At 36.9% G+C, this 20,412-nt stretch overlaps 1 protein-coding gene across 4 annotated transcripts in view; it reads left to right on the plus strand.

The window, feature by feature from the left end:
* LOC145263717 (dual specificity protein phosphatase 19-like) overlaps nucleotides 1-20,412 on the plus strand; it is a 64,911-nt gene that overhangs the window by 25,936 nt on the left and 18,563 nt on the right. The window contains exon 2 of one of the 4 annotated variants that reach the window (XM_080120679.1): nucleotides 14,217-14,293. The exons of 2 other annotated variants lie outside the window; for them this stretch is intronic. The gene's annotated coding sequence lies outside the window, so the exon portion shown is untranslated. Of the gene's footprint in view, nucleotides 1-6,393; nucleotides 6,435-14,216; nucleotides 14,294-20,412 lie in introns of those variants that run through there. One more of the 4 variants, XM_080120681.1, reaches the window with a different exon arrangement.

Consider the following 20,412-nt stretch of genomic DNA (forward strand, 5'->3'; position numbering starts at 1 on the left):
AAAATATTTGTGTATATATATATATATATATATATTAATTTTATTTATACAAACATTAATGGCTACATATGTGCATACATGTTTCTGTAATCACCCACGTTGGGGGATTACAGAAACATGTATGCACATATGTAGCCATTAATGTTTGTATAAATAAAATTAATATACCTGCTCTGTTCACTCATTGAGCACTATTTTGGTAGACACATGTTGTTTCATTGGATGTACTTCTAGGACTAAACTCTACTGGCTATATATATATATATATATATATATATATATATATATATATATATATATATATATATATATTTGAAAAGCATGTATATCTGTATTTTTATATGTACTAAAAAAAACTTAAAGTGATTAAAAATGTCTTCTTTTTGCACACATTATACCAATATATTTTTTGATCCAAAAATAAATAAAACAAAAGAAAAATAAGAAAATAAATATTTTTTGTAATTTTTATTTTTTATTTTTTTTTTACACTATCAAACCAAATTGAGTCCAAAAGGACTTTTTCATTATATCAAAAAAGGGGGGAGGGTTAAAATGTTTTTGATTAATAATGAAGGTATGATCCCAATGATTTCGATGATCTTATTCATAACTTACGGTTAAGACAATGAACCAATGGGAAGTCTCCAACCTTATTATAAAACTATCGAATTTTGGAGTCAATCAGTTCACTGTCTACCTTTGTCTTGAAATGACTGAATCATGACTGCATTGATTCTTCACCGCCATCTTTATTAAGATTAAGAATTAATCAACACTTGAGATCGTGACTGCATTGATTCTTCGCTGCCATCTTTGTGATTAAGAATTACTCAACATACAAGATCGTGACTGCATTGTTCTTTACTGATTTGATTTACTACCGTCATCTTTGTTCAACATAATGTCTCAACACTTAACAGTTCTCTTTCTGTTGTCGATTTATATAAACATTCTTTCATTCTGGAATACTTAATATTTCCCATTGTCTATTGTTCTACTTCTTTGACCGATATTTCTCTCACATATTTCTGGTCAAATTATTCATTTCAACAGACAATGGTAGTAAGCCTCTTATTCTTCAAATGAAATTAATTTGCTTGTGTGCAACCAATCGAATGCCTCTCTTTACAGGGTAACTTGCCAAATATCCAACATAAATTTATTTTTTGTTTTTATTTAGAATTTACAGGAGTTGGGATGTAAGTTTTATTTGGGTTGATTAATGGTAAGATATGGTGATAATACATATGATAATGGATATGTGTGTGTGTGGGGAGGGGATATTGAATGATATATGATATTTTAAATTTGATACTTAATTATAATAATTAATGGGGGCATGCACTCTGCCTTGCTGGATTGTAAAATACCTTTAAATATATTTTAATTCATGCAGATTTCATATTTGTCCCTGACACCAAAAGCAACAAGCTCAGAAGTCAGGCATGTAAAGTCAGGCAAGATTTGGTTCAGAACACATAAAAAATGACACAAACACCATATTGCCACTTTCATTCCATCTGTCGTCCGAAGGGTCGAGCTTCAAAATGATAACGATCTCGTGAAAATCCGTCGCCTCTGTCAAAAGTTTTAGGCAGACATACATACATACATACATACATACATACATACATACATTTAAACAGACAGGTGAGATTTATATATATACTAGCGAGGGTACCCAGTATTGCCCGGGTGTTTATCAATGTGTGTGTGTGTAGGGAAAAAAGTGTTAGTAGGCAGGTAGGCTTGAACCCGAAGCCTTGAGGCGAAGGCAGAAAAGAAAGTGAAAGAAAACGTGATATGTTACTGCGACGCTAATAGTGAAAAGTGAGAATGGTTGAAATTAAACGATTAAAAAGTTAAGTGAATGAGTTCACACAGGTGCATATGAGATCACGCACTTAACTTTGGCTTTAAGATTTCTGCGTATTTGTTTCCCCACTATATTGGGAAAAACCAGCTCATTACAAAAAGGGGAGTGTCCAAATGATTAGCAATTATCTGATATGAAGGGTTTTCCCGACATTGATCAAAGCTTACTGCTTTTCTGAACGTCCCTGGCATGAGTGCCAGTTAGACGCATTTGCTCCTGATTCAGTTTCGCTTTTTTTATACAAAAAAGCCAAACAAGTTGTGTTCAAGTCTAAAGTAAATAAGTTCTTGATGAGCCGTTCCATATAAGTTATTAAATTTACCAAATTTTCATTACTAATGATTACTATATTGACCAATTTCTACTGTACACTCTTCAACCCTTATCCTTGAGTGGCCTCTGGGCCTTGATAATGTGGTGATGCCTTTGTAAAAAAAAAAAAAAAAAAAAAAAAAAATTTTATAACATAAAAGTCGCTCAAATAAAAGATAGAGACAACCTCCTTTCATAAATTTTGACAGTTCAGTTAATGCCAGTTTCATACAAGAACAACCGGTCAGATTTGGTCTCCTATAATTGTATTTCAACCTCTTGAAGATTGGAACACAATCCCTGGCATTAAAGAAGGATGTTATGTATAAACGATAGTCTTTTTCTTATCTATTTGTGTGTTTATTTCTATTATTTAACAGTTTGATTAACGGTCTTATTTAACTCTTTGGTAAATGTTACCTTACGCTACAACAGAACCCCGACCACTCTAATTTGTTTTTTTTGGGGGGGGGGTATTCAAGGTCACTGACAATGAATCTGATAATCAAACCCATCGCAAATTTACCATTTGCATTGTATGAACCCCTGGACATTGGGACTATTTTGCGCCATATCACCGTCTTCGGTAGCGTTTTTCTTACATGATACGTTTGCATGCGAATAGGCGTAGTGAAGTGTCTTATCACATCGTGGAGGAATCTTTAAGCGACCATTTGAAATAAGAAAGTTTTTAAAAAATAAATAAATATGTGGTTCATTTGTGTTTTTTTTTTTTGTCTTATGTAGTTTTTAATGCTTTTTAATTGATCTAACAAATAAAGTTTCCACAAGCGGTTTACAAAAACATTTTTATGTCTTTTGTTCTTTTTTGGGGGAGGGGGGGTAGAACTTGTGTAGTTTAACAGGTGCTTCTGCAGTTTAATTAACCATTTTTCTGTAAATAATGTGCCGGCATTTACCGAGTAGAATATCGTTTAACATTTCACAAAAAGTCTGTTTACATTGGGGAGGGGGTGCGGGGTGGCAGGGATAGCGCTGGTAGCATAAGGTAACATTTACCAACTCTTTTTATCAGGCCGTGACTGGTCTGTGTCTGTGTGTGGGTGCATGTGTGTCAGAACCTATATAATACACGAAACATTGACTACATACCTGGTGCCTCTGGGAGATTTGTCGATCATTTTTTGGAGAGCTGGAACCTGTTTTAACAAAGACACTTTCAAGACGGACCCAGAACGACTGAGTGTTTTTTATATATATTTTTATTTGCTTCCAGATATTTTGTCACAGCAGAACTGGAGTGAATGACAATCTTTGGCTTGTGGTTTCTCTGCATCCATTTGGAAACCGTTGCCTCCTTAGAGGGAGACCTGTTTAACCCATCTTGTCTCTTTAGCGTCTCAAAACCCAACTCACTAAAATTACCTCGGCTTATTCAAACCGGAACCCTTGACATGTCACTTCTGGAACCCATTCAGATATTCCGGTACAACTTGATCAGTCACCCAGTTTGATACCTGTCATAACATTACCCTTGACCCTTTCTTCACTTGCACATCCCTCAACTTTATTGTTTACCACAATTCAATCTATTGTTTACTCTGCTAGATAGATAGACAATTAGATGGATAGATAAACTGATAACTGAATAAATGCTTTCTACCTGGCGTTCACATAAGGAGACCTTGTAATAGAAGTCTACATTGGAAGTTGTGGTTCTGGTTTTCTCATGTTTTGATTGTTTGAATTTTTCATGGTTAGGTTGAAGGGTCTGTGGAAGAGGTCAACAGATTTAAAGCAAGGCTGATGGGAAGTGAGAGAGATTAGGGAATGAGAAGAAAGTGAAGAAGGAAGACTTTTGTATGCTAATTAAAGGGAAAAGCCATAACAGTTCCCACTAATATGGCATCGAGAGGCCCCACCAGAAACTACTGCATAGTCCAAACGCCATTCACCAAATGGCAATGCAGAAGGCCCGGTATTATGCACCTGCTGATAGGATGGCCTCCTTAGGAGTTAATTCAAGATTTGGGTCGCTGACAATCAGACGGAGACCATCAGCCCAGAAAAACGTTTGCTACCAGCACCCTTATTCGTGGCATGTCTACAAAAATAGAATAGAAACAATTTAGTCATCTCTAGCTACTTGCCACACAAAAACTGTCTACCAAGTAGGTAGCTTTTCTTCCCCCTTTGTCAGAAACATTACTAATTCGTTGGAGACGAGGACTGAAGGGCAAAACGGAGGAGGTGAGCGTTTCTGGGCTGTCGAAAAATGTATCCGCAATACCTTTTTCTACTCTTTTTTTAAAACAAAAAAACAAAGTATTGTATTTAGTTCCATAATAATGTTTGTTTTGCTTTCTGTATTCAAGTTGACACACTGGTTCCCACTGGATCACCAAAGTTAAATAGGTGACCATTTGGGACTTCTAGGTGCTGTATGTGCTCTCCGCTTATCTCAGCATTGTTTCCAGTCATCCTGGACTTCTCTTTGCCACTCGACTCAAGCAGTGCCAATTCAGGAGAGGTGTGGTTGGGGATTGCACAACCCTTGCTTCATAATTACACGCGCAGCTGCCCTTACAGGGGTATCCTTTGTCTTTCGAGATTGAAGGGAACATCGAATCAAACTTGAAATTAAAGCAAATTTTGCATCAATCGATAAATAACTGCGCATTTTGCTAAAAATACGATAATTTCTTTTGGCAATTTCTTGTTTATTCACCAATATTCCATACATGGTTTGATATTAGATTTGATAAAGAATAGCCTCCAGTGTGAGAAAGTGTTTAGATCGATAGACAACCGATTTTACGAGCAGCACAGCAGAAAGAGCAATGGAAAATCCAATGGAAAATTTATGGACTCCAAGAAAGATTGGATGAGAAAGAAAGAAAGACCAAGAAGTTTTAAAGTCGATTTCTCATCAAGAGCTGAACCGTCCATAAGAATCTTAGGAAGGAAAAGGACACATCTGTGATTAAAATACAATAGCTGAGTCTTAACTGGATTAAACAAAACAAGCCATTTCTTACCCCAATCCATAACTGAACCCAGATCAACTTCTAGATCAAGTGCATATTTCAACTGATACGAGAAAGATGGGCGCGAAGCAATACCAGAATAGAGAATGGTGTTAACTTCCTGATTAATATTCTCTGAAAGGTCATTTATATAGTGTAGAAACAGTGTTGGACCTTGAATAGAGCCCTGAGGAACAGCAGCATTGATACTAAACTGGCCCAGTTTGTGAAATCTAATAATATTTACTAGCAGGGATGCCCGGCATTGTTCGATTGTAAAATATGCTTAAATATGATATTTTAATTCATGCAGATTTTGTATATATTATTATAGAGTCAATTTTCTATGGATTCTTATAGATTAACATTAAAAAAAATGATAATAATTGGTATGCTAGTGAAAATTCCACAACTTTATTTGTTGTACAGATTGTTATAAATATTTTTGCTAAAACCAGCATGCATTTGCCTTTTTGGTACTTATACAGGATACAGACCATACTGAAATAATGTTATTATTTAGAAATCCATTCTTAACATGGGAATGGAGAGGGCGTTTTGTAACTATTCTGTACTTTCACCTAACAATTTAGTGAATTGAAATTGAAAAGTTGTGATTTACAAAAATAAAGAAATATATCTATATGTCTTGAGTACATCAGCTTGAATTGAAACCTAAACCAAAACTTATAAAGAATTCTTGGTAAAATTATTCATAAAAAAAAAAATAGATGACTTGACTGCCATCATCTATAATCGAAACTAAAACCAAAACTTATGAGAAATTCTTGATAAAATTTTTTTATAAAATAATAGATGACTTGGGTGCCATCAGCTATAATCGAAACTGAAACCAAAACTTCTGAAGAATTCTTGTTAAAATTATTTATTACAAGAAATGAAAGATCATAACAGTTAAACGGCAGCCACTTAGAAGAAAAAAGATGTAAGCATGACACGCAAAATATCACACACACACACACACACACACACACTATCATATTATAATAGTTATTTTGCTTTCTTTATTCAAAGTTGAAAATTGAAGAGAATTATATCCATTGTTGCACATTAAACTGGCTGGCTTGTGATGTCTATTTATAGTCATCTTTAATACTTTTAGTAAATAATAAACAGAGCGAATCACAAAAATGAGAGTGAATAGGCAATATATAAAACTAGAACTGGAGGTAAAACCATATAGAGTGAGAGTTGGTGACAGTAACAGACTGAAACACAGTAAAACATTTGAGTTGGTAAGTCAATTTCAGTTTTTGTCTGAATGGTTTTATTTTTCAACAGAACTTAATCCCAAAACAAAGGAATATTTTAGCATGTAGTTTTTTTTTTTTTTTTTTTTTTTGTTATTAAAATATATAGAATAAAAATCTTCAATGAAACAAACGGAGATTTTTTTTTTTTTTTTTACATAGGCATCACCACATTATCAAGGCCCAGAGGCCACTCAAGGATAAGGGTTAAAGAGTGTACAGTAGAAATTGGACAATATAGTAATCATTAGTAATGAAAATTTGGTAAATTTGATAACTTATACGGAACGGCTCATCAAGAACTTATTTACTTTAGACTTGAACACAACCATATTGTAGTCAGCCGGAAAGCAGGAAAACGGAAGACAATTCCACAGGCGTGCAGTTCTAATATTAACTCACGATTAGTTCAATATGCCTTCTGTGTTGTTTGGCATGCAAATGTTTCTGCTTAAAGTTTCACGTTTAAACAAGTTCATTCCGTTAGTTTTAATGTTCAAAAGATACTTTGATAAAAATTGCATGTAAATTTCAGAAAAGTCCCCATGAAAATAATTTTACTGAGTACATCGTAGCCATTTTTATATAGAATATTAAGTTTCTTGTCGACCCGCCCCCTTTAACAATCAAATTCTGACCAATTAAGCTATTATTTCCAATCATCTCAAAGATGTCGGTTGATAATCTTACAACTGTGTCGTTTGAAACTTGATAACTCATGAGTCATTAGCATTAAAAAAATAATTGGTAGGATAGTGAAAATTCAACAATTTTATATTTGATGTATTGTACAGATTGTTATGAAGATTTGTTAAAACCAGCATACACTTGCCTTTTTAGTATTTATGCAGGATACGGACCATGCTGAAATAATAACGTTATTATTTAGAAATTCATTCTTAACATGGGAAAGGGAGAGCGTTTTATAACTATTATATACTTTCCTGAAATATTATGTTCTTGTACAGATTTCTTCCTATATTAAAAAAACAAAAATAAAGGAAAATATGTATGATGTACGTATCCATGACCAAACAAAAATAACATATTCCAAAAATTATGTAATTACATTTTCTTTTTGTAAAGAAAATTATGAAGTGATTAATGGGAATTCGTAAGCATTGCAACAAAAAATCTCACAAGTTTAAATCATATTGAGATATCTTCCTTTGCTTTTTTTTACCTTGTTTTTAAAATAAGGGGCAAGACAGTCTTTCTTCGGTTACTCATAAAATTTGAATTTTTTTTTTTTTAAATAAAACTGCTTGATCAATTTAGATGTTTTTGGAATACAATATTTTCATTTCGTCACTGGTGCATACATACAGATATTTCTTTATTTTTGTTTTTTAATATAGGGGAAATTCTAAACAAGAATCCAATGTTAACACTGTTATTTAGAAACCCATTCATAATATTAGTAGGGGAGAGCGTTTTGTAACTATTCTGTACTTTCACCTAACAATTTAATAAATAAAAGGTACCATAAAAATTGAATTTAACTTGAAAATACTATCTAAAAAATATTATAGTTTGTAGTCTGCATAAAGCACACCTTTTTAATTTAGTTTTTTTTTTTTGTTTTGTTTTGTTTTATCATAGTCCAGTAGAAATCTAATGTTAAAATTTTGAAATCTAATGTTAAATTCTTGTCGACCCGCCCACTTTAACAATCAGATTCTGACCATTTAAGCTAATGTTTCCAATCGTCTTGTAGATGCTGTTCATTGAAAATTTACAATATCACTAACCTTTATCTTAAAGTGTCTTTTGAGGCTTGATAACTCATAAGTCATTAACATTAAAAATAAATAGCCTTCGGGACAAGATCAAAGTGTAGTATCTGTTCCGGCAGATACTGCAAGCTATGACTAGCTAGGACTAGCTATGACTAGCAAAGACCAGATGTGGGGGCAACCCCACATGCCTGACCTTTAACCAGCTCCCATTTCCCACCTCTCGGGAGCTGGTCCCCTTTTCCCTTCCCCCTCCCTTCACTCCTCACATTAAAAATTGGCCTTGTGCCTAATTTGCTCGGTGGGGGAGCAAATAAATACCATCTGTTCCGGCAGATACTACAAGCTATGACTAGCAAAGACCAGATGTGGGGGCGACCCCACATGCCTGACCTTTAACCAGCTCCCATTTCCCACCTCTCGGGAGCTGGTCCCCTTTTCCCTTCCCCCTCCCTTCACTCCTCACATTAAAAATTGGCCTTGTGCCTAATTTGCTCGGTGGGGGAGCAAATAAATACCATCTGTTCCGGCAGATACTACAAGCTATGACTAGCAAAGACCAGATGTGGGGGCGACCCCACATGCCTGACCTTTAACCAGCTCCCATTTCCCATCTCTCGGGAGCTGGTCCCCTTTTTCCCTTCCCCCTCCCTTCACTCCTCACATTAAAAATCGGCCTTGTGCCTAATTTGCTCGGTGGGGGAGCAAATAAATACCATCTGTTCCGGCAGATGCTGCAAAGCTAAGACTAGCAAAGACCAGCTATGACTAGCAAAGACCATATGTGGGGGTAACCCCACATATCTGAACTTGGTCAAGGTAGGGATCACCCTACGACCACAGTTACTATCCAGCTCCCATTTCCCACCTCTCAGGAGCTGGATCCCCCTTTCCCTCCCCCCTCCCTCTCTCTCCACATTAAAAAACGGCCTTGTGCCTAATTTGCTCAGTGGGGAAGCAAATAAATACAAAGATCAAAGTGTAGTATCTGTTCTTCAGATGCTGTACTTCGATTTCTTGTTCTCTGTCAGTGGAGGAGAAATCCTTCACGACTGAGACAATTTTTATTTTTGTTCCTTTTCTCCACATTAAAAAACGACCCTGGTGTCTAACTCTGTCCCGTGGGGAGGCATTGTAAATAGGAACATTGAAAATAAATAAATAAATAATTCCACAACTTTATTTGTTGTACAGATTGTTATAAATATTTTTGCTAAAAACCAGCATGCATTTGTCTTTTTGGTTCTTATGCAAGATACGGACCGTACTGAAATAATAATGTTATTATTTAGAAACCCATTCTTAACATGGGATTGGAGAGGGCGTTTTGTAACTATTCTGTACTTTCACCTAACAATTTAGTGAATTGAAATTGAAAATCTTATAAAAAAAAAAAAAAAAAAAAAGAAATATCATGGTCCATATTCTGCATAAACAACACATTTTTAGTTTAATTTTTTTCTTTTACAATAGTCCAGTAGAGGAGAGTATATCATGGTCGTTTTTAAATCGAATATTAATAGTTTCTTGTTGACCCGTCCACATTAACAATCAAATTCTGACCATTTAAGCCATTGTTTCCAATCATCTCAAAGATGTTCGTTGATAACTTACAATCTTACAACCCTTATCTTATTTATATATTTTATTGTTTAAAGAAAAAATAAAAAATAAAAAAAAAGTACAACCAAAAATTTCAAAACAACAAAATTAGGCACAAGGCCCTATAAGAAATTGGGGAGGGGAAGGGTACAGGGTCTTTGTGACTAGGAAAACAATGATAGCTTGGAGTCTTACTCTTGACTGGCAACATTTACCATAATACCTCATTCACTCTATGGATCTTAATCTAACTAGTAAATCCCAAGCGTTGAGAATAAAAAACATATATACAATTTGTAAAGGCTTATCTGTATGTATGTGTATGCATTTTTTTTTTTTTTTTTTTTCTTAAACAAATATAATGTGTGTATGTGCATTTGTGAGGTGACAAAAAAGTCCAATTTCATTGGTAAAATAAAGATTTTGAATTAAGAGTGTATAAGCTCGTGGAGTGGGGAAAGCTAATGAAAAAAGTTCAATTCAAACATAAAATATAAATCCTACTGGGTTGTTAGTATTCACCCCCCTGTACTATTCTAGCGGCTAGATCCCTCACTGTTTTCCGGGGAACCGAAAACAAGCAGGACAATCCCTAAGGGGGGGGGGAGAAGCCTTACTAGGAGTGGGAGAAAACAAAGCAGTGGGTGGAGAGGTCGGTCGGTTACCTCTGAGTGGTGGGAGAGGATCGGGATTTATCCAAAACAAATATGTGATAAAGGGGAGTGGGTAGACTCAGGGGTTCTCTAGCACCAAAAAATAATATCAGGAGCGGGATCTCTTTTGTACCACCAGTCAAGAGTCCCTTTACTGAACTATGCTAAAACTAGGCGGGATGGGTTCCGAAGGACCCAGCACCGCCCGTGCCATGCTTAAGGAGGGAACACGTATTGAAACTTGGCTCCTCGACGGATGCACAGACTAGTGCTGTGCACCCACCTCTTGTCAAATTCCACTCTAGGCAACCTCCTCCAATCGCATCTGATCTTTACTTTAAGCAAATGTTTAAAGTAAACGATCAGATCCTGATCCAGAACAGATGTCCCTTCGCGGACCAACTTGAGGCGCGTGATCCAGATCACCATACGCGCTACAGCTAGGATTGCCAGGAAAATCATTCTTTCCTCCCTGGGGAACGGCAGCTCCATGTTGTAGACAAAAAATCCTTCGTTGAGATCGAGCAGACACTTGGCATCGATGCGAGCTGTTACCCCGACGTACTTCAATAAGGGCTGGATCCGGCTGCAACTAAAAAACGCGTGCCCGATCGTTTCGTTACAACCCTTATCTTAGAGAGTCCTTTGAAACTTGATAACTCATGAGTCATTAGCATTAAAAAAATAATTGGTAGGATAGTGAAAATTCAACAGCTTTATACTTCATGTATTGTACAGATTGTTATGAAGATTTGTTAAAACCAGCATACACTTGCCTTTTTAGTATTTATGCAGGATACGGACCATGCTGAAATAATAACGTTATTATTTAGAAACTCATTCTTAACATTGGAAAGGGAGGGCGTTTTATAATCATTATATACTTTCAGCTAACCATGTATTGAATTTAACTTTAAAATTCTATCTAAAAAAATAGCACGATCCGTATTCTGCATAAGTAACGCTTTTCTAATTATTATTATTATTATTATTATTATTATTACTATTATTATTATTATTATTTTAACGACAGTTCGGTAGAAGAGAGTCCATTATGGTCGTTTTTAAATCGTATGTTAAGTTTCTTGTTGACCCCGCCCACTTTAACAATCAAATTTTGAGCCATTTAAGTCATTGTTTCCTATCTCCTCAAAGATGTTCATTGACAACTGAGAATCTCATTAATCCTTATCTTAGAGCAAGGCTTTACGTTGCGAGTTAAACAGTCGCATTTGTGAGTGATTTTTCAAAGTGGCGACTAGAAATAATAAAACGCTTATCTTTTGGAGGTTGTGTTGAGTTTTTTAGGGGTTTTTTTGTTTTGTTTTTTTTACAATCTTCCAAAGCTCATTACTGAGTGAAAAATGCTTTTTCAATGTTTACTTTTTTTAAATTTTTTTTTAAATAAAACGAGCAAAGTCTAATTATTTAAATAATAAAAGTTTAATAGGACAATATATTCTTTTTTTTTTTTTTAACAAAGGCTATTTAAAAAAAAAATTATCTGAAGAAATTTGAATGTTAATACATTCAAGTCTCAACATAAAATTTGGTGCATATTTAGAATTACATGTTTTTAAAAATTAAAAAAAAAATACAGAAAAATCTTTATGATGTATGTACTCATCACGGAACAAAGATGTCATATTCCAAAAATCACGTGGGTTTGGCTAGTAAATGAAAATATTTTGTTGTCAAAGGTCAACTATAGATAAATTTGTCTGTAGAACCATGTAGAGTTTTCTTTAAACCTTGATAAACGGTGAGTTATTAGTATATAATAATGATGATAAAATAATAATAATAATAATAAAATAATAATAATAATAGTAATAATAATGATTAGTGGAATCCAGTTATTTATTTGATTTGTTTTACATTGGTGAGAAATATTGTTATAAAGTTTTGTTAAAACAAGCATGCACTTGTGTTTTTGATACTTTCGCAGAGTATCGACTGTGTTGAAATATTATGTTCTTGTCCAGAATTCTTCCTATATTAAAAAAAAAACAAAAATAAAGAATAATCTGTATCATGTACGTACCTGTGACAAAACAAAAATATCGCATTCCAAAAATTTACGTTTTGTAACTATTCTGTACTTTCACCTAACAATTCAATAAACAAAAGGTACCATGAAAATTGAACTTGAATATCTTATCTAAAGAATAGCACGGTCCATATTCATCATCATAAGTACTGTAACTTTTATTGCCTTTGGTAACAGTAACTTATGATGAATATGGCCTTTGCGGTACTGCCATAGATGGTAGTGTCGCCTGCATATATGTCAATAAATGAACTTAAAATGTGATTTGGGAGATTATTGATGAAGATAAGAAAGAAAGACCCAGGATGGATCTTTGAGGCACACCAGCATCTTGAAATTTGACCATCTACCTTGATCATTCTATATCTACTGACTCATTCTTTCAATGTGACCATACCATTAAAGTCTCCTTTCTGCACACATCCCTCTATACTGTCCAGATTAAACAACAGCTACCAAAGTAACTAATTTATTGTCTATTTGTTTTTCATCGCCCCTCTTTCGTCTGTTGGAAACCCTGCACAAGTACCACCTTTTTAGTTTCTAATCTTTAGTTTTTCATTTTAAGTTACGTTTTTCCAGGAATTAAACCTTCCGGCCTCTCCCCCACCCCCCAAAAAATAAATAATAAATTTGTCTCTGTTCCAAATTAAACAGCATGCTTTTCCAAAAAGAAAAGTCTATTTGAAAAATATGTTATTTGAAACATCGTTTTTCACACCACTCTTTTATCTGTTGGAAGCTGATGTTAAACCTATGTCTGATTTACGATGTTCGCCGTCAGTTTCAGGACTGGCTGCCCATAACTATCTTACTGTAAACCATCGTATATGGTCTGCATTCATTAAGGTTGCTGTGTATTCTATGGAAGGATCCAGCTTAACCTATCATAGGTGAATACTGCCCAAAATCAAGTCAAATCTATTGGAAACCCTGCATAAGTACTGCCTTTTTAGTTTCTAACTTTTAGTGTTTCATTTTACATTAAACAACATACTTTTCTCGGAGACAAGAAAAAAAAAATTAATTTATCTTTATTCTGAGTTAAACTGCATCCCTTTCTTTAAAAGAAGAAAAGAAAGTAAAAATCTATTGGTAAAAATGTTACTTGAAACTTAAAGATGGTGTTGTGACCTATTGATGGCTAGAACCTTTTATAGAGATGCTTAGAAAGCTTACAATCAAACAAGTCATTCTCACAAGACCACTCAGTGGTTGGCTCATGCCTTTCACCATCAACCAGGATAATTAGTCTATAAAGCAATTGTCCCAGCTATTCCGAGCATGCCCGGGAGCTCACAAACGTATGAGTCGGGCCTACCTGCGGTGAAAAGCGAACCCGGAACCTTTCAATTACAAATCAAATCTACTAATGAACTACACCCATCTTACCCCAAAGCGATGATTTAGTTTCGCCCAGCGGCTATGAAAAACAAGTCAGTAAGTGATTCGGCGGTTGAAATACACTGCTTTGATAACGTGTCTCATGTTATTGCATTTCGTATCGTGGTATGTCGATTCGTCGAGATTGTTCGGTGCTGCTTGGGAACATATGTGTCGATTCAATGATATTGTTTGTGGTGTGGCATGTCGATTCGGTGGTAGTATTCGGAATTGCGTGGACGAATTTGTTAAGGACCGTGCCGTCACTTGTGAAAATAAATATATATATAGATTTTTTTTTTTCTGGCGCTCTCTCTCCCTTGTGCAACAAACTTGGAAAAAGCGATGTGGTGGATGATGGTCAGACTTCATGAGAGACGCAGTGGTGAGAAGGGATAGAGCCAGTTCAATCCAGCCGAGGTAAATGCTATTTCAAACACATCTTGAGTGTTATTTTCATAATGTTTTGCATAATGTAACCTCCAACCTTCTTCAGGTGTATCTTGTCGAACTCAGTTCTGCAAATGTTCATGGCGTAACTGATAAAAAAAAAAGTAAAAGTATTTTAAAAAATACTATTTGAAACTTAAGGATGGTGTTGTGACCTATTTATGGATAGTACATTTTATAGAGATGCTTAGAAAGCTTACAATCAAATCAGCTCCCTCCAATAAATCCATTCAGTGGTTGGTTCACGCCTTTTACCATCAACCAGGAGAGTTTGTCTGTTTGAGTTTGTATGAAGCAATTGTCCCCACTCCCCAACAAGCTTGGAAAAAGCGATGTGGTTCACAATAAAAAACTAGCTGATGACAAAACTGACATGGAACGCAACCTAGGTTTCTGTTTCTGCAGTTTGTTGTTGAAACAGTGAGCATCTAGAGATAATCCAATCATTGAGTTGATCAGACTTTGTGAGAAACACAGTGGCAAGAATGGATAGAGCCAGTTTATTCGACCTTAGGTAAATACTATTTCAAACACATCTTGAGTGTAATTCTCACAATGTTTCAGACAATGTAACCTCCAACCATCTGCAGGTGTATCTTGTTGAACTCGGTCTGCAAAGGTCTGTGGTGTAATGGATAAAAAAGGAAAAATCTATTGGTAATAATTATGGCTAGAACAACAGCATATTCTTTTCATTGTTTTGACTTTCGAGTGTGTACTCATTGATATCTTATATGCTTTTATATAGAGTGATGTGGTTCTCGATTGATTAACTGTGTCTGACTGTGTCGGATATATACTCGAGAGTCAAAACAATACGAATATTCTGTTGTCATAGCCCTAGTAATAATGCTATTTGAAACTTAAAGATGGTGTTATGACCTATTGATGGCTTCAACCTTTTATAGTGTTGTGCTGTGTTGTGCATGGATGTGTAATAATGAGACTTGGAACATGTGTGTCTAGTTGGCAAGAAAGGAACTGAATAATGGTGTCCCGCTTTATTAATAGATTGCTATGCGCATGCGTGAGTGCATACAAAAGTTAGATCAAGAAACCGGGACAAAAGAGTCTATATAAAAGTTACTGAAACGAAAGAGCAATACTTTTAGAGAGATGCTAGAACCTTTTATAGAGATGCTTACAATCAAATCAACTCCCTCCAACAAGTCATTCTCACAAGTTACTAAAACGAAAGAGCAACGATATCATTACATCTCCTTTTCTCTGAAAACAAAGATGACTTAGGCATGTAAAACAAAACAAAGAAAATGGAAAAGCTGGTTCAGGGTAGACTGCCTGAACAGCTGCAGCGAAGCAGGTGATTATTCTGCCCCATGAGATGCTTGCTGGGAGGTTATGGTGTGTGCTCATCATAAGTTCATTTTTGATGGTGGTCGTACCACCCTACCACTACGGGTACATTTTTGAGTGTCATTTGGCATGTTTGGGGCTGCACACACAAGTGGATCCACAGACGTTGTACATTTTTGTGGAGCTGTGTTGGGGAGGTTTTGCAACATTTGTTGGGTAGGCATCACTGGAATACTTATGTGTTGTCAGTTTCTTCGCAGCACATGCCCATTGACACTCTTCAAGAGATAGGAGTGGTGACCATCTGCCTGGGATGTTACAGTCGCTGGGTCCCAGCTTCCAGACGCGGGATTCTGTACCCTTACCCGTTGGCCATGGTATAGGGCTGGTAGATCTTCCTTGAGTGTATGTCGGTCAAAATACCTCTTTTGGTTCTGCTGACGTTGGAATGCGCTGTATATCAGATCCTAATCATGGTTGTCATTTCTGATTTTGGTGATCAGTGGAGACTGGATTCATCTACCCATGAGTAGTTGTGCAGGGCTTGGTATGACACTTGAAATTGGGGTGCAGCGCCAGTGCAATCTCAGAAGTTGTTCCCGACTGTTTGGCTTTCTTGAGAATGGTCTTGATAGTCCTTATTTGATGTTCTATGAAGCCATTCCCTTGTGGTCTCCGGGGTGTTGTGGTCTCATGATGGAAACCCCATTATTTGGCGAATTTGCGGTAGAGATGACTTGAAAAGTGTGGTCCATTATCGCTGACTATCTTTGATGGTATGCCAAACTCTGAGAAGATTTTGCATGTAATGTTCACTATGACACTGCTTGGTGAGTGATCAGGTAGGCGTTTGACTATAGGATACTTTGAGTAATAGTTAGCTATGATCAACCATTGACTTCCATGGAGATCAAACAGGTCTGTGTCAACTACGTCGCATGGTTTTGTTGGGATATCATGTTGCATAAGTGGCACTTGTATTTGGGAGGGCTGATGCTGTTGACAGATACTGCATGACTTTGTGAACTGTTTGATGTCTTTGTTTATGTTTACCCAATAAACAGTGTCCTTGGCAAGGAGTTTTGTTTTCTCCTGTCGTAAATGAGCAGCATGAAGTTGTTCTAGTATGTCCTTTTGAAGTGTCTGGGGGATGACAATTTGTTGTCCTTTGAGGATAAGACCATCATCAATTGAGAGCTGATCTCTTAGATCCCAGAACACTCTGATGTCAGTGGGCAGCTGCTTGATTGTCTCTGGCCATCCCGTAATGATGGTATTTCTCAGCTAGTTAAGCAGAGGATCTCGCTGTTGTACACTGTCTCAGCTGTTCGATGCGATCAGTGGAAAAATGAACTGTATCAACCCGAGCACCAAGCTCGATAGGGTCCGCATTACAAGGTGGTGGTAGGCGCGATAGTCCATCAGCCAAGATGTTGTCAGATCCCTTATATGTGAGCCTGAAGTTGTATCCTTGGAGTTTTATTAACATTCTTTGCAGACGTGTCAGGGCTGAGGTGAGCGGTTTGTCGATGATCATAGTGAGGGGTTTGTGGTTGGTGACGACTTGGAAATGGTAGCCATAAAAGTATGTGTGGAACTTCTGTGTGCCAAATACGATGGCCAGTAGCTCACGTTCGATACATGCGTATCTCTGTTCTGTCTGTGATTGCCATCCTCATCTGGGTGTAGCAGAGCTGCACCGATTCCATGTAAACTTGCATCACAGTGCATGTATATTGGTTTTTGGGGTTGGAATAGTGAAGCAGGGACGTTTCAGATACTTCACTTTTTATTTTTTTGAAAGCTTCCTGATGGTTTGGTTCCCACTGGAAAGCAGAGTTCTTGCATAATAGGTCACGCAACACTACAGTCTTGCAGCTGAAGTCCTTAACAAAACGAGATGTCATCATACCCAAGAATTGTTGTAGTTCCGTTTTGTTATGCAGTTCAGGCATCTTCTGTAAGTCATGTACCTTCGCCGGATCTGGTTTTAATCCAGTGTGTGTGTACAGGTTTCCGAAGAAGATTATTTCTTGGCGTTTGATCTTGCACTTCTCCGAGTATAAGTAAGGCCTTCTTCGGTAGTGACCTCCAATAACGTCTTAGGTTTTCATCATGTTCCTGCTCTGTCGACCCATATATGGTGATATCATCAGCTATGCCACAAGCACCAGTGCATTTCTCGAGTATTCTGTCCATCTCGAGTTGGTAGATGTCCTGACTGACACACAAACCGAATGGCAGTCGTTCAAAACAATATCTTCCAAATGGCGTTTGGAAAGTTGTTAGTGGTTGGCTTTCAGGGTCGAGCTTTATAGACTAGTACCCAGACTTAGCATCCAACTTTAAGAAGAATTTTGCTCCTGCAAATCGGTGTGTTTGAGCTCTTCAACAGTCGGAATTTGGTGGTATGGCCGTATGAGAGCTTTGTTTAGTGCTCATGGGTCTAAGCAAACCCTAATTGTGTTGTCACGTTTGGTGACATAAGTGAGAGATCTTACTCAGTTTGTGGGTTCGTTGATGCGGCAAATGACTCCTTGCAATTCCATCTTGTCAAGTTCCGATTTGATTTTTCCGTGCATGACTATAGGTATCCTTCTCGGTGGGTCTATGTAGCATGGTACATTGGAGTTGACAACAAGCTTGTGAGTGTTCCAAAATTCACCAATACGGTCGAATCTGTCAGGGTAGAGATGCATTAGGTCAGCTACACTATTGATGGGTTGGTGCTGGGCTGAGATAGCACAGTTCATTGTCACTCCCTAAGAGCTACTGATGTTGGCATGCCCAATATGGCTGCTCCTGGTACATCAACCACATAGAATTAGGTATCCAGCCATGGGGAGTTTTTATACTTGCACCTAATAGTTGTGGTGCCATAACAGTTTATTCTGGTATTGTTGTAGACTGTTAGTAGACATTGTGTTGAGGTGAGTGATCCGGGCATTGGGTTTCCAGCTTTGTCTATACTGCTGGGGTACATGTTGCAGAATATGTGGATAGGCAATGTATTTGCTTGTGCCCCTGTATCTACCTTCAGGTTGAAGGTATGAGTGTCTGGGTGGTCCTTCAGCTTGATGCTTAGATCGACAAATGCCTCATTTCGAGGATATTTCATGTTTGCTGATTTTCTGCTGTTAGTTGTGATGGAGCTAAAGGTGAGGTTCTATGTCAGTCATGGCTTGGTCATCATGTTTGGTGAGGCTGTTTATTTTCCTGCCAAACTCCCATTGTTGGTTATGACTGTTATGCCAGGGCCTTCCTTGTTGTCTCTTGGTTTTGTGCTTTCCTAAGATGCAAACTGTAGCCCAGTGGCCTGTTTTGCCGCATGTGTGGCATATGTCATTTTTGGCAGGACAGTATTCTTTGCCAAAACAGTGACTGCATCCGCAATTTTTGCAAGTTTGTCCGTGTTTTTGGTCAATCCCTTGCTATTGGTGTGTACCACAGTTTATTGCAGCTATCTGTGGTAATCCCTGTAACTGGTAGAGCTGGTTGACATAAACTGCTGATGCCTCGTGTGAACCGGCTAATCTAACAGCTTCCTCAATTCTGTAACCCTTCGGTTTGTTTAACAGTTCCTTTTGCAGTTCGGGTATGGGTGTGCTTGCAATTAGTAACTCTACGAGACATTCGTTTAATTCGTCGGCACTGAAATCACATTTCTTTGCCAACAGTCGACATCTGTTGATGAAGATGTCTGCTGTTTCATTTGGTTTCTGCTAGTATTTTCTGAGTTCCAGTCTACAAACGCTGTGATTTGTTGCCGGTTCTAGCTGCTCCAAAAATGCAGCGAATATCATTTGTGGATCCTTGCAATCATCATCTGACATCGACCAACTGTTATAGCGGCGTAAACCTTCTCTGCCAGTTGTGAGAAGAATTAGAGGGACTTTATCCTCGTGTTTCGTAGCTTTGATGGTGAAATAAAGTTCCATTCGTTGTTGAAATAGTTTGAACGATTCGCCAATACATGTTGAGCCCCAATCAAAACTAGGGACTTGCAACAAAACTGTGGACACTATGATATGAAAGTGTGAAAAAAGTACAGACAATCTGTGTGGCGTGGGAGGTTAGGAAAAAAAAGAAATTAAAAAAAAAAAACGAATGTGCGGTAATTCGTTCAGCATGCAGCAAGGGAAGAGAAAAAAATCGCTTTTTTTTTTTTTTTTTTTTTTACTCACTGCTTTACACTTTTTTTCCCCCCTTTTTTTGTCCATGACGTTATAAGATTATGTGTTGTTGATAATACCGCTTGGCACCATGTCATGCTGTGTTGTGCATGGATGTGTAATGATGAAACTTGGAACACGTGTATCTGGTTGGTAAGAAAGGAACTGAATAATGGTGTCCCGCTTTATTAATAGATTGCTATGCGCATGCGTGAGTGCATACAAAAGTTAGATCAAGAAACCGGAACGAAAGAGTCTATATAAAAGTTACTGAAACGAAAGAGCAATACTTTTATAGAGATGCTAGAACCTTTTATAGAGATGCTTACAATCAAATCAACTCCCTCCAACAAGTCATTCTCACAAGACCACTCAGTGGTTGACTCATACCTTTTATCATCAACCAGGAGAATCAGTCTATGAAACAATTGTCCCCACTTCCCAACAATCTTGAAAAAAACAATGTGGTGGATGATGAAGAACTGGTTGATGACAATTAAAACTGACATGGAAACCAACCTGGCCTGTTTCTACAGAGTTCATTGTTGAAACAGTGAGCAGCTAGAGATCATCCAATTATTGAGTCATCAGCCTTCGTTAGAG

This window comes from Euprymna scolopes, chromosome 39 (assembly GCF_053919585.1).
Source record: "Euprymna scolopes isolate OS-2025 chromosome 39, ASM5391958v1, whole genome shotgun sequence".
Lineage (NCBI taxonomy): Eukaryota > Metazoa > Mollusca > Cephalopoda > Sepiida > Sepiolidae > Euprymna > Euprymna scolopes.